Below are 12,232 nucleotides of genomic sequence, written 5' to 3'. Positions count from 1 at the left end.
GATTCTGATACTGATTCATATTGTGACTCATCTTCTTTATCCCTCAGTTTCCTTCACTGTTAAAATGAAAATGACAATGATAATAGCTAACCTCTCTATTTCTTTAGCCCCATTTCATCTTAAGTTATGTGAGGCAGGTTTTATAGAAGTCTAATCACCACTTTTTCAAACCCCTACCTTCTTGTCCTAGTATCAATTCTGTTGTTGTTTTTTAAACCATGACCTTCCATTTTAGAATCAATTAATTGGTTCCAAGACCGAAGAGTGGTTCAGGCTAGACAATGGAGGTTAAGTGACTTGTCTGCAGTCACATAGTTAGTAAATGTCTGAGACCAGATTTGAACCTACAACCTCCTGTCTCTAGGTCTGACTTTTAATTCATTGAATCACCTAACTGCCCCTTCTGCTATCAGTACTAAGGCAGAAGAGCAGCAAAGGCTAGGCAATCAAGGTTAAGTCACATAGGTGGGAAGTGTCTGAGGTCACATTTGAACTCAGGTTCTCTTGACTGTGGGCCTGGTGCTCTATTCACCATGCTACCTTGATGTCCTCATCACATTTTTTTTGATGAGGAACCTGAGCCCCAGAGAAGTGAAATGATTTGTACATGGTTGCATACCAATTCCATGTCAGAATCAGGATTTAAGCCCAGAGCTCTCCTGAGTCCAAGCCAAAGCTCTGTCCACCCCACCATGCTGGGCTAATAACACTTGCTTGACCTAACTCCCAGGTTGTTGTGTGGAAAGAATTTTTGTAAACCTGAGAGTTATAGATGTGTTATTGGACATTTTTTTTTCAAGGGAGGGGAGAAGATCCCTAAAGCAAGTTAAAATCATCGTCTGTTGGAAGGAACCTGAGAGATCTCTACTTTAACTCACTCATTTTTTCACATGAGAGGCACACAAATGCATGGAAATAGGAGAAGACAGGTTGAAAATGGAGAACAGCCTGTAGCCCAGTGAGCCTGGGGTGCCTGCAGGAGGTACTGTAAAATAAGGCTGGAAAAGTAAATTGGAGACAGACTGTGGAGCGCCATGAACGCCAGAGAGGATAAGGTATCTCTAGTTTATCTAGTAGACACAGAGTAGACACTACCAGCATTTGAGAAGGGTAGAGATGTGATCAGACTTGATTTGTAGCAGCAGCCTTTAACAGTTTCAGCATGAGATTCCATAGTGTGGCCTCTGGTGTCCCTTACAGCATGTCACCCCCATAAGTAGTCACTCATCACTACGAGAGCTATGGTCACTGCTTTGAGGGTAGGATGCTGAAGCAGTAGAAAGAAACATAGAGTGAATATAAATTTCCTGGCCTGAGATGCTGACATTGGATTGTGGGTGGCCATTCGGTTGGGATAGGTTCCCATTTGCTGCTAAGTGTTCTGATTTGGCTGCTCAACTCTGCTTAGGTAAGGCAGGTTGCTGAGTGAAACAACATTGAGTTCTAGAACTGAATGTCTCATTGACATCTTGAATATGTTTTTTCCTCTCACCCCAAATCTCCCCCCTTTTTAAAATCTATTATGGTAGAGAGGAACCTTCATTCTTCTAGTCATCTAGTCTTGCAACTTCAATTCCTCACTATCACTCACATATTTATAACTAATCACTTGCCAAGTCTTGTCAATTATACCTTTGTAATCTATCTTATGCATGCCTTCTTCTCTCTGATATTGCTACCACTCTGGTGGAGGCTCTCATAATGTTGTCCTTGAATTATTGCAATAGCCTACTTTTGGTCTTCCTAGCCTAGAGACAGCAAGGTGATATAGTTGATAGAGCTCAGAGCTTGGAGTCAAGAAGTTCTGAGTTCACTGAGGTACCACATTATACCCAGCAGATTGGCCAATATGACAGTAAAGGAAAACAATAAATGTTGAAGGGGATGTGGCAAAATTGGGACACTAATGCATTGCTGGTGGAGTTGTGAATTGATCCAACCATTTTAGAAGGCAATTTGGAATTATGCCCAAAGGACTTTAAAAGAATGTATGCTCTTTGATCTGGCAATGCCACTACTAGGCTTGTATCCCAAAGAAATAAAAAAAAATGGGGATGGACCTGTTTGTACAAAAATATTTATAGCTGTGCTTTTTGTGGTGGAAAAAAATTAGAAAATGAAGAGTTGTCCCATGATTGGGGAATGGCTGAACAAATTGTGGTATACAATGGTGATAGAATACTATTGTGTTATAAGGAATGATGAACTGCTTGATTTTTATAAGAACTGGAAAGACCTAGGTGAATTGACATGGAGTGAAATAAGCAGAACCAGGAGAACATTATACACAGTAACTGAAACACTGTGAGACAATCAAATGTAATTGACTTTGCTACTAATAGCAATGCATTGATCCAGGATAATTCTGAGAGTATCGAGAAAGAATGCTATCCACAGGTAGAGAAAGAACTGTGGGAGTCGAAATCCAGGAAAATATATATGTAATTTGACACTTGTTTATATGGATATAAGATTTGGGGTTTTGGTTTTAAAAGATTATACATATATAGAAATGAATAATATGGAAATAAGTTTTGAGTGATAATAAATGTATAACCCAGTGGAATTGCTTGTCAGCTCTGGGAGAGAAGAGGGAAGAGGGGAGGGAGACAACATGAATCATGTAACCATGGGAAAAAAATAAAAAGAAGTAATAAAACAAAAAGATCCAAGTTTAAATGTGACTTTAGATACTTAATGTGTGATTCTGGGTGACTTTAACCTCTGTCTGCTTAAATTTCCTTGACTATAAAATGGGGCTAATAACAGCACTTATTTTGTAGGGTTGTTTTGAGGATTCATTGAGATAATTTCTGTGAAGTACTTAGCACAATCCCTGGCACATGGTCATTGCTATATAAATATTTATTCTCTTTCCTTTCTCCCTGCCTCAAGTCTGTCTCCTCTTAAGTTCATCCTCCACTCAGCCATTACAGTGGGCTTCCTAAAGTACAGTTCTGACTATTAAATCATCTCCAGTGCCTTCCATATTGCCTCCATGATTAAATATAAAATCCTGTGGTTTTTTAATGTCTTTATAATCTAGCCCCTTCCTTCCTTTTTCCATTCTTTGCTTTTGTTTTGTATCCTCAGTACCTAGCACAGTACTTTGCCCTTAGTATATACTTAGTAAGTATTGAATTGAATCCCCGAGTTGGGGATCTATTTGTCTATGGCTTCTCTTTACTTTTCAATAATAGAAAAAACATGATCTGAGTCAGCTGGATTATATGAGTATCTGCTATGATGACACCTGGACTCATACTAGGCTAAGATTTTTTTACTATAACCCAACCCTACCATTTTATGGGGTAGTGAACTTCAAGAAAGCTCTCTCCATCCATGTAGATCAGGCACTCACCTGTAACTTACAGTCTTAGGGAATTGTTTGGGGCCACTGAATAGTTAAATGGTGTGTTAGTAGCATACCTGGAAAAGTTCCATGTAGAGTTGGAGGACCTGGTAGATATAGCTTACCTAAATGTTTTTGGTAAAGTATTTTGTTCTGTTCTTGTGAGGGAGAGGAAGACAGAAAATGATGGATTAGGTGCTACTACAGTCATATAGGTTCACAGCTGGTTGGATGGTCAGACTCAAAGAGTGCTTGCTAATGGTTCAGTGTTGGCATTGCTAGGGGTTTTCATGGAGTGGGGCTCAGGGAATCTGTGCTTGAGCCTTTCACATTTCTGTCAATGCCTTGGATGAAGGCATAGTTGGTTTGTTCATCAGATGTGTAGGGGACTCAAAGCTGAGAAGGATAGGATGGCTAATAGAATAGATAACAGAATCCTAAAGGATTTTTGACAAGTCAGAGTATCTAATAAGATGAATTCAATGGGATAAATGTAAAGTCTTGTGCCCGAGTACAAGAAATCAAGTTCATAAGTAGAAGATGGAGGATGCTTGGTTAGACAGAAGTTCTGTAAAAAACCTTTAGGTTTGAATGGACTGTCACTTAACTTGAGCCAGCAATGTGATTTGGCAGCCAAAAATCTTGGCCTTCCTTAAGACAGGCAATGCTTCCAGCAACAGGGAAGTGATAATCCCACAGTATTCTGCCATTGTCCATCTTCAAATGGAGTATTGCGTTCAGTTCTAGGCATCCCAGTTTAAAGATATTGGTAAAGTGTAGAGCAGAGGAGTCAGACACAAGGCTACCTGTCTGCATCATTCCCATGTGCCTGCTGAAACCAGTTTAAACTGCAAATGGGAAATTTTTAACAAAGAAATAAAAATACATTAGAACACAGATATTGTTAATATGTGATCTTCCAAGTCAAAATATAGGCCTCAGGGATCTTTATGTAGGGTTTAATGGCCCCTGATTTCTATTTGAATTTGACACCACTAGTGGACAATATCCAAAGGAAGGCAACCAAGATGGTGAAGGGCCTTGAGCCCATGACATCTGAGGATCATTTGAAGAAACTGATCAGCTAGTGGATAGTTGATAGTTGCTTGCTATGTGCCAGGCATTGCGCTAAATGCTATGTTTACTAAGAGAGGCAAAAGATATTCCCTGCTCCCCAGGAGTTGTCATGTACTAAATCATTTAGCTTAGAGAGAAGGTCAGGGGAGGTTTGATAGTTGTCTTCAAGTATTTTCAGAGCTGTCAAGGGGAGGAGGGTTTTGATTTGTTCTTTCTGACTCCAAAGGGCAAACTAGGAACAATGGACAAAAAAGTCACAAAAAGCCTAACTTAGATTTGATCTTAGGAATAAACATCCTAACAATTTGATCTGCCTCCAGATGGTTTGGGCTGCCTTTGTTGGTGATGATATCTCATTGGAGGTCTTTAAACAGAGGCCAGACAAACAAACACTTTATTTGGAGTGTTCTAGTGAGGGTTCCTTTGTGGTGGGAATGGATTAGAGAGACCCTGAGATCCCTTCAGACTCTCAGATTCTTTGCCTGAATTCTGACTCCCACCTACTTACTCCCTACCACCTACCTATATGTGGCTTAGAGCCAGGGATTTGACTTCTCTTAGACTCAGTTCTCTCTTGTATAAAATGGGGGGTTGGACTAAATGACCTCTGAGGTCCTTTTCTTTCCTTCACTGAAATTCTGTGATTTGATGTTTCTGTGACATGCCCCATATTTGATTAGCACAGATCAGTATGAACTACTGGGCAAGGAAGTTTGGGAGCGGTGTGCTTTTTTCTTATTCTAGGGTTTTGAGGAAGCTATGTAATATGAGAATGTCTAATACATGGACTAGAATTGTATCAGAGAGCATAGAAGTAGTGGTCACTAGACGAATGCATTGTAGCAGGAAAACACCTACTTTAAGTGATTGGTAGTAAATAAGTTCACATAGAGCATCAGATGTTTCACTGATTTAAAATGCCTTTCTCTATAATCTCTATTGTTTTGCTTGAAAATCATTGGACACTGGGCATAGCGTCCCTGGTAGTTTTGAAAGTAATGCCAGGCTTAGTTTGGTCCCTATCACAGGTCCCGTAACACTCCCAGAATGTGGTTTTATGAATGAACTTCATTAAAGGGCAAAGACCGAGACTTTCCCAAGTTCTTGGGAAAAAGTCTTATCACCTAACGAATTCCATTCCATTGATAATAAGTAGGATAAAAGAATAAGGCAAATGTTGTTTAGGGAGGGAATAGAGGGGCTTGAAGAGCTGGGATCAGGAAATATTTGAAGGAAACTTCCTTAAGATTCTTTGGATGACTCCCAGATTTATAACCCGACACACGAGACTGGTGACTTTTCTATTTCTCTGTTTGGGGCTACCCCTGCTGTGTTGAGATGAAATTAAGTCGAGATCTGAATCAAATTTATGGGGTTTCTCTATAGAATAAACATCAAGCTACAGTAAAAACTAATTAACTCAGACTCCAGTTCATGAGTTAGACATTCACACATAGAAACATAGACCCTTGAGGTCATTTAGTTCAATACTCTCATTTATGGTTTGGGGAAACTGAGGCCACCAAGAAAGGTGGTGACTTGCTGCTAGATGGTAGACATGGGACTAGAAGCTGGTTTCTCCTGATTTCACTGGCTAGAATGTTTTCCATTCTAATGGGCAATTTCAGGTCTTCACCATTTTGGAAAGAAAGACTGACTCAGCAAATAAAGAATATAAATAAGATTGCTGGAGGGCTGTTTACTTCAAAAAAGCTGTCTTCAAGCACTTTCATAACCACTTCAGCACCAGTCATTTGCATACAAACAATGAATGTGCTAATTAAAAATTCTTCTGAAGTCTTCATTAATAGCAGATCTGGCATTTTACTGAGGCGCCTTTGAAAGCAGAGTGAGTTGCTGAATCTACTTAGGAAGGACTAAAATTGCATTTCTTTAAGACTAGCAACTCAGATGTTTCACTGATTCAGAATGTCTTTCCCTGTAATTATTCCCCGTTGTTTTACTAGAAAATCATTAGGAAATTTTCCCCCTCAGGGCTTCTTTATTCCAGGTTGCACAATCTGAGTTTCCCATAAGAGCTCCAGCCCAGCCCTTTAACAGCTTCTGTTGCTCTGATCATCAGCAGCTATTCTGGAGTACCTGCTGTGTGTTAGGGCTCTGAGCTTGGCACTCTGGGATCACGGGGTGGGCTGAGCTAGTGTGGAGAAGAGAAGACCTTCCTCCCGGGCTCACAGGTCAAACTGGGGTTTCAGTTTGCTGTAGAGCAAACTGGGAAGAAGACACAAGAATTCGTGCAGATTGGAGTAAGAGATAATTCCTTCCTTCCTTCCTTCTTCTTTCCTTCCTTCCTTCCTTCCTTCCTTCCTTCCTTCCTTCCTTCCTTCCTTCCTTCCTTCCTTCCTTCCTTCCTTCCTTCCTTCCTTCCTTCCTTCCTTCCTTCCTTCCATCACCATTGTATGCTATGACATGTGCTGAGTGTCAGGCACTCTTCGAGGTGATGGGGATGCAGAGACAGAAACAAAATAATCAAGGTTTTTGTATTCTACCACTGGGGTCTAACATCTGCACAAGGAAGTGAATCAAAGTTAGAGATGCATCAAAAAACATTTTTTTTAGTAAAGGTAGGTGGATAGAGTGGATAAAATATTGGACCGAGTTAGGAAAATCTAAGTCCAAATCCAGCCTCAGATGTTAACTGTGTGACCTTGGGCAAGCTATTTAACCTTAGTCAGCCTCAGTTTCCTCATCTGTAAAATGGGGATAATTGTACTTCCCAGGGTTGTTGTGAGGATCAAATGAGAGAGGTTTTAAAAAACACTTTGCAAACCTTAAAGCACAATATAAATTATTGTAATCTTCATCATTATGCTTATCATTATTAATAATTTCCAGGTAGCAGTGAGGTGGGGGAGGGGAAAGCACTAATAACTGTTTGAACACAGACAGGTAAGTGACTTTACCTAATTCCTTACAGTTTTATACCAATACACAATTTACAAAGTACTTTCACATTCACCACAAACTCCCTGTGATATTAGATAGAGTAGGTGGTAAAAGACGTACTTTATTAATGAAGAAAATCGAGGTTCATAGGAATGAAGTTATTTGCTCAGAGTCAGATGCTAAGAATTTGACTTTAACGAATTTGAACCCGAGATCCTGAGGCCTACTGCAGTCTTCTTCCTGATACTGGCTCTTAGCTTAGCTCTTAGCTTTTAACGCACTGTTAACATATAAATCGGGTTAGAGGAGTCTGAATGTATTTGTATTCCATTTTGGCTCCAATTGTCACCATCAGCGGAAGGGTATGATTTTGTCCTGGAATATGGTTCATAGCAATGTGGTAGGATGAACACTTGTGTAGGGAATTGGGAGATGGGAGGCCCAGGTCCAGTTCTATGGAATGCTTGCTGCAGGATTTTAGGCAGGTCACCTTGCCTCAGTAGAAGTCACTTTCCAATAGAGGATGGTCAGAGTATTGTAGATTTAAATCAGGAAGGGATTTTTGAAATCAGAGAGCCCAAAGCTCCCTTTATACATATGAGGAGAGGGAAAGTGATTGGCTCAAAATCATTATTTGGTGGACAGTGGGATTAGAATCTAGTCCTTTCACTCCAAATCCATCTCTTTATGGTCCTTTCCAGTTCTAACATTCTGTGGTTTTTAATTGCCATTCTCAAGGAAAGAAACAAGATAGTGGAGGTTACAACGTTTGTACCAAGCAGCACTGGGGAATTCCAGACTAATGTCCATTTAAGAAAATTCCAATATGTTCTTGGTGATGCCATATCAAGGAATACCATCATTTCTAGAGACTCAAAATTGTTAGCGATTCAAAGACCAACTTACTGCATGAAAGCTGAAGAATGTTACAGAATATTACAAAGATATTGCCTATGCAAGATGTGCCATAAAAGATTTTTTCCAGGGAAAGTTTGCTATGACTGAGAAGGAAGTGGACCGGTCAATTAGATAATGAAAAGAATGGACAACAAGTGGACAGCTGAAATGCCAAAGTGATTATTGAAACATCCAGAAGTCCTCCACTGTGTTAGGTAGTTTATGAAGGATTTATGAGAAGATGATGGATTGGAATCAGAGAGGAGAAGAGGACATGGAAGGGTGGCTGCTGATACCAGGGGGAGAAGGTGTACGCACCGGTGTGCTCGCAGGTCCACTGAAATACTGAAGCTTTCATTCCCACTTGGGTAATTTCATTTCTGCAGTAGCACTGAAGGGAATGTAATGATATCTTGATAACACTTGCATATGCCAATCAAGGACTGCTTATTAATGTGTTTCTAGATAAAATGTCTTTACTCTCGGCCATTTTTAAAGGTGGTGAAGATGTAAGGGGTTAAATATAAATATTGTCACATGAACCTCAAAAGGTGTGTTGGTATTTAGCCCCATTTGCTCTTTGGAATTCAATTCCTTCCTGTTGCCAAAAGAAAGTAGGGCTGATCTATTAGATCAGACTATATTCCTGTCTTCAAATCCTGGCAACAGGACGTTCTGTCCTCCAGATTTCATAGTTTGAGTTGGGTGTTGCAGGAAACTTGGCACCGGGGCTTTCTTTTCAAAATAATAAACAGAGATGTCGCCTTGGGTTTCATCCTGATGAGGCTTAGATGCTCCTGCACGGTGAAGGCTGATTCATAGGCAAGTGGGAACTAATAATAGTAAGTTTAAAAAAATACTCCTCTGTTTAAATTTGTCAAGGCAAGATTCCTGTCATGTTTTGCAGGACACGAGGGAATGTGTTCCTTTGATGGCACTGTAATGACATACTAATTTCTATTTCAGGCTTGGCATGGTTAAGCCGAGCTATGTCACCTATTGCCTTTATTCAATGAAAGTCAGAGTATTAGAGTAAGTAGAGCTTTGGACGTGGGATCAGGAAGACCTGAGGTTAAATCTTGCATCTGGAGCTGCTTAGCTGAGTTATGGGCAGGTCATTTCCCTCTTTGAACCTGAGTTTCCTAGTCTGTATAAAAAATGGGTATAATAATAACAGTGATAGATGTATAACTAGATTAATTTACTATTTCAGGGGGTAGGAAAAAATTTGGAACTAAAAATTTTAGAAAATGAATGTGAAAAATTGTTCCTTTATGTAATTTGTGAAAAATTAAATATGATACTGAAATTAAATAATAATAATAGTAGTACTTACTTCAAAGGATTATTGTAAGACTCAAATGAGATTATAACATAGACAAAACATTTCACAAACCAGAAAGTGTTATATAAGCAAGTTATCCCCCAAATCTCAGTTTTATGTTGCACTAAGACTTTGGGGACACCCTGTATAAAAAGAACTTATTTTCATTATGCTTATGTTATATATAGCTTGCCTTTGTGGTGTAGTGATTACTGGGCTTGGAGTTCAGAGGGCTAGGTTCAAGTTTTGATTTTGCCATTTGCCAGCTGGATACCTTTGGACAAATCATTTACCCTCTCAAATTGGAGTTGACTCATTTGTAAAATTTCTAAAAAAAAAAGCTCTTTTTTTTTAAACCCTTACCTTCCATTTTAGATTTTAGAGTTAATACTGTGTGTTGGCTCCTAGGCAGAAGAGTGGTAAGGGCTAGGCAATGGGGGTTAAGTGGCTTGCTGGGGGTCACATAGCTAGGAAGTGTCCAGGTCACATTTGAACTCAGGATCTCTCATCTCTGCACCTGGCTCTCAATCTACTGAGCCACCTACATGCCCCCTCACATTCCTTTTTTAAAAATTTAAATGTAATTTCAAAAAATGAAGGAATCTATTTTTCTACCTTCTGCCTCCCCCACTTTATTCTTGGTGGGGGGAAGAAAAAACAAAACATTTATAATGAATATGCATCAACAAGCAAAACAATTTTGCAAGTGGTCTACATCCAAATCATTTGTCTTGTTTTGTTCCCTTAATCTATCACCTCTCTTAAGTCTTTGGAAATGTTGATCTTTACAATATTGTGGTTATTGTATAAATTGTTCTCTTGGTCCTGCTTATTTCACTTTGCATCAGTTCATGCAAGTCTTCCTAGGTCATTCCTTAACTGAACCTTTAATCATTTCTATTAGAATAGCAGTATTCCATTGTATTAATATATCATGTTTAGTTCAACCATTTCCCTAAATGCAACAAAAATGCATTTGTTTTCTTTTATCATAATAGTAGGGAGAAGAGAAGTCGGGAATGCATTGCTTTTATAGAATCTGAACTTTAGAGTGAAAAGATGACCTTAGGAAAGTGATGGGCAAACGATTAGGAATAATGTTGCAGGGCAGGATAGAACATTTCAGGGGGCCACATCTGGCCCACCGGCTGTAGTTTGCCCATCACTGCTCTAGATAATAAATGGCTCCCTAACTTACAGGGTGATTGTAAGGGCAGAATGAGATTAATATACACAAAGCATTTGGGAGTCCCCCAAAACTGCGATAATTGTGAGTTCTTTATATATATATATATATTTTTTTCTTTTTTTGTTCTCTTATAGGGAACTGAAACCAGACCTCCTATAGCCTCCAGAGTGTTCTGTGGCAGATATTTCCCCCAAGGTATGTTGGCTGTCACTGATGGATCTATACTGCAATCTGCTTTTGTATTTGTAGTTTTTTTCCCCTTGAATTGAAGAAAGATGAATGGCAAATTTTTTCTAAAAACGTAATGATTCAAAAATGTATAAATCTTAGTATCCCTGTTTTTCAAAAAAATGTTTAAATAGTTTGGCCAGTGGTATTTCTAGATATAATTTTTGGGGTGTGATTTTATGTGATTCAGTAACAGTTCTCAAACTACTTGATGTAGTAGATACTGTGTGTAGTCAAGAGAATTGTTCTTTCCCTCTTGATCCCAGTTTGTGACATGGAATATAAAGAAAACCAATTGCTTCTAGAATGAGGATCCAGAAAATTTTGCTTATCTTTTATACTACCAATGGAATCCTGGAGAGGCAGTATGATTTGTAGCTAGAGGGCCAGCCTTGAGGAGTCAGAAAGACCTAGATCGTTGTCTACTAATACTAGAGACTGACCCAAGATAAGTCACTTAATCTCAGTGTCTCAGAATCTGTAGAGAAGGATGGAATAGAGAGAGTTACTTTTGGCTGGGTCAATTTGATAAAGGGTGTAATATTAATGGGATTGGGTTTGCAGATTTAGTCTTGAAGAGTTGAAATAACTGAAATAACTGCATTTTAGTGATATTGGTGCAGATGGCAGTAGGTGCCATAAGTATTTTAAGACTTAAGTCATAAGCGTAGTTAATTAAGTATGTTTTTCTCCTTAAAAAAAAAAAACAGAACAAAGCAATTTTTATTAAAAGATTGGACTTAAATCATAAAGAATAAAATAGACAGCTCATAAGAGCAAGCTTTTAAAATAGGTATATGAGTGTCTGTGTGTGTCTGTGTGTATAAGACAGCTAGGTGACACAGTGGATAGTGTGGAGTCAGGAAGATCTGAGTTCAAATCCAGCCTCAGATACCTACTGGCTGTATGACCCTGAACAAGTCACTGAAAACTGTTTGCTTCCCTCATTTGTAAAATGAGCTGGAGAGGAAAATAGCAAACCACTTTCATATTTTTGCCAAGAAAACCCTAGATGGGGTCACAAAGAGATAGGCATGACCAAAATGACTGAACAACAACAAAATATGTATAGGTACAAGTTAGTACCTTTCTTATTAATCCTTAAATGTTTTCAACCACAGAACTTTATCTGCAAACTTTGATTATATTACTTATAAATCACCCTAAATTATATGTTGGGGTCAAATCTTTTCTGTTGCTGGTAGATGATTCTGGGAATTCAGGCCAGTTTGGTATCAAAAACCCTTTTTAGTATCTTCAA

The 12,232-nt window shown here is 38.9% G+C and overlaps 1 long non-coding RNA gene across 1 annotated transcript in view; it reads left to right on the top strand.

The window, feature by feature from the left end:
* Positions 1 to 10,938, top strand: part of LOC123238238 — a 121,259-nt gene extending 110,321 nt beyond the window's left edge. The window contains exon 3 of the long non-coding RNA XR_006505491.1: positions 10,878 to 10,938. This is a non-coding gene — a long non-coding RNA (uncharacterized LOC123238238). The remainder of the gene's footprint in view (positions 1 to 10,877) is intronic.
* Positions 10,939 to 12,232: the final 1,294 nt, after the last annotated feature.

The sequence above is a fragment of the Gracilinanus agilis genome, chromosome 2 (assembly GCF_016433145.1).
Source record: "Gracilinanus agilis isolate LMUSP501 chromosome 2, AgileGrace, whole genome shotgun sequence".
Taxonomy (NCBI): domain Eukaryota; kingdom Metazoa; phylum Chordata; class Mammalia; order Didelphimorphia; family Didelphidae; genus Gracilinanus; species Gracilinanus agilis.
Note: the sequence above shows the minus strand (reverse complement) of the source record. Positions and strands in the feature narration are given on the sequence as shown.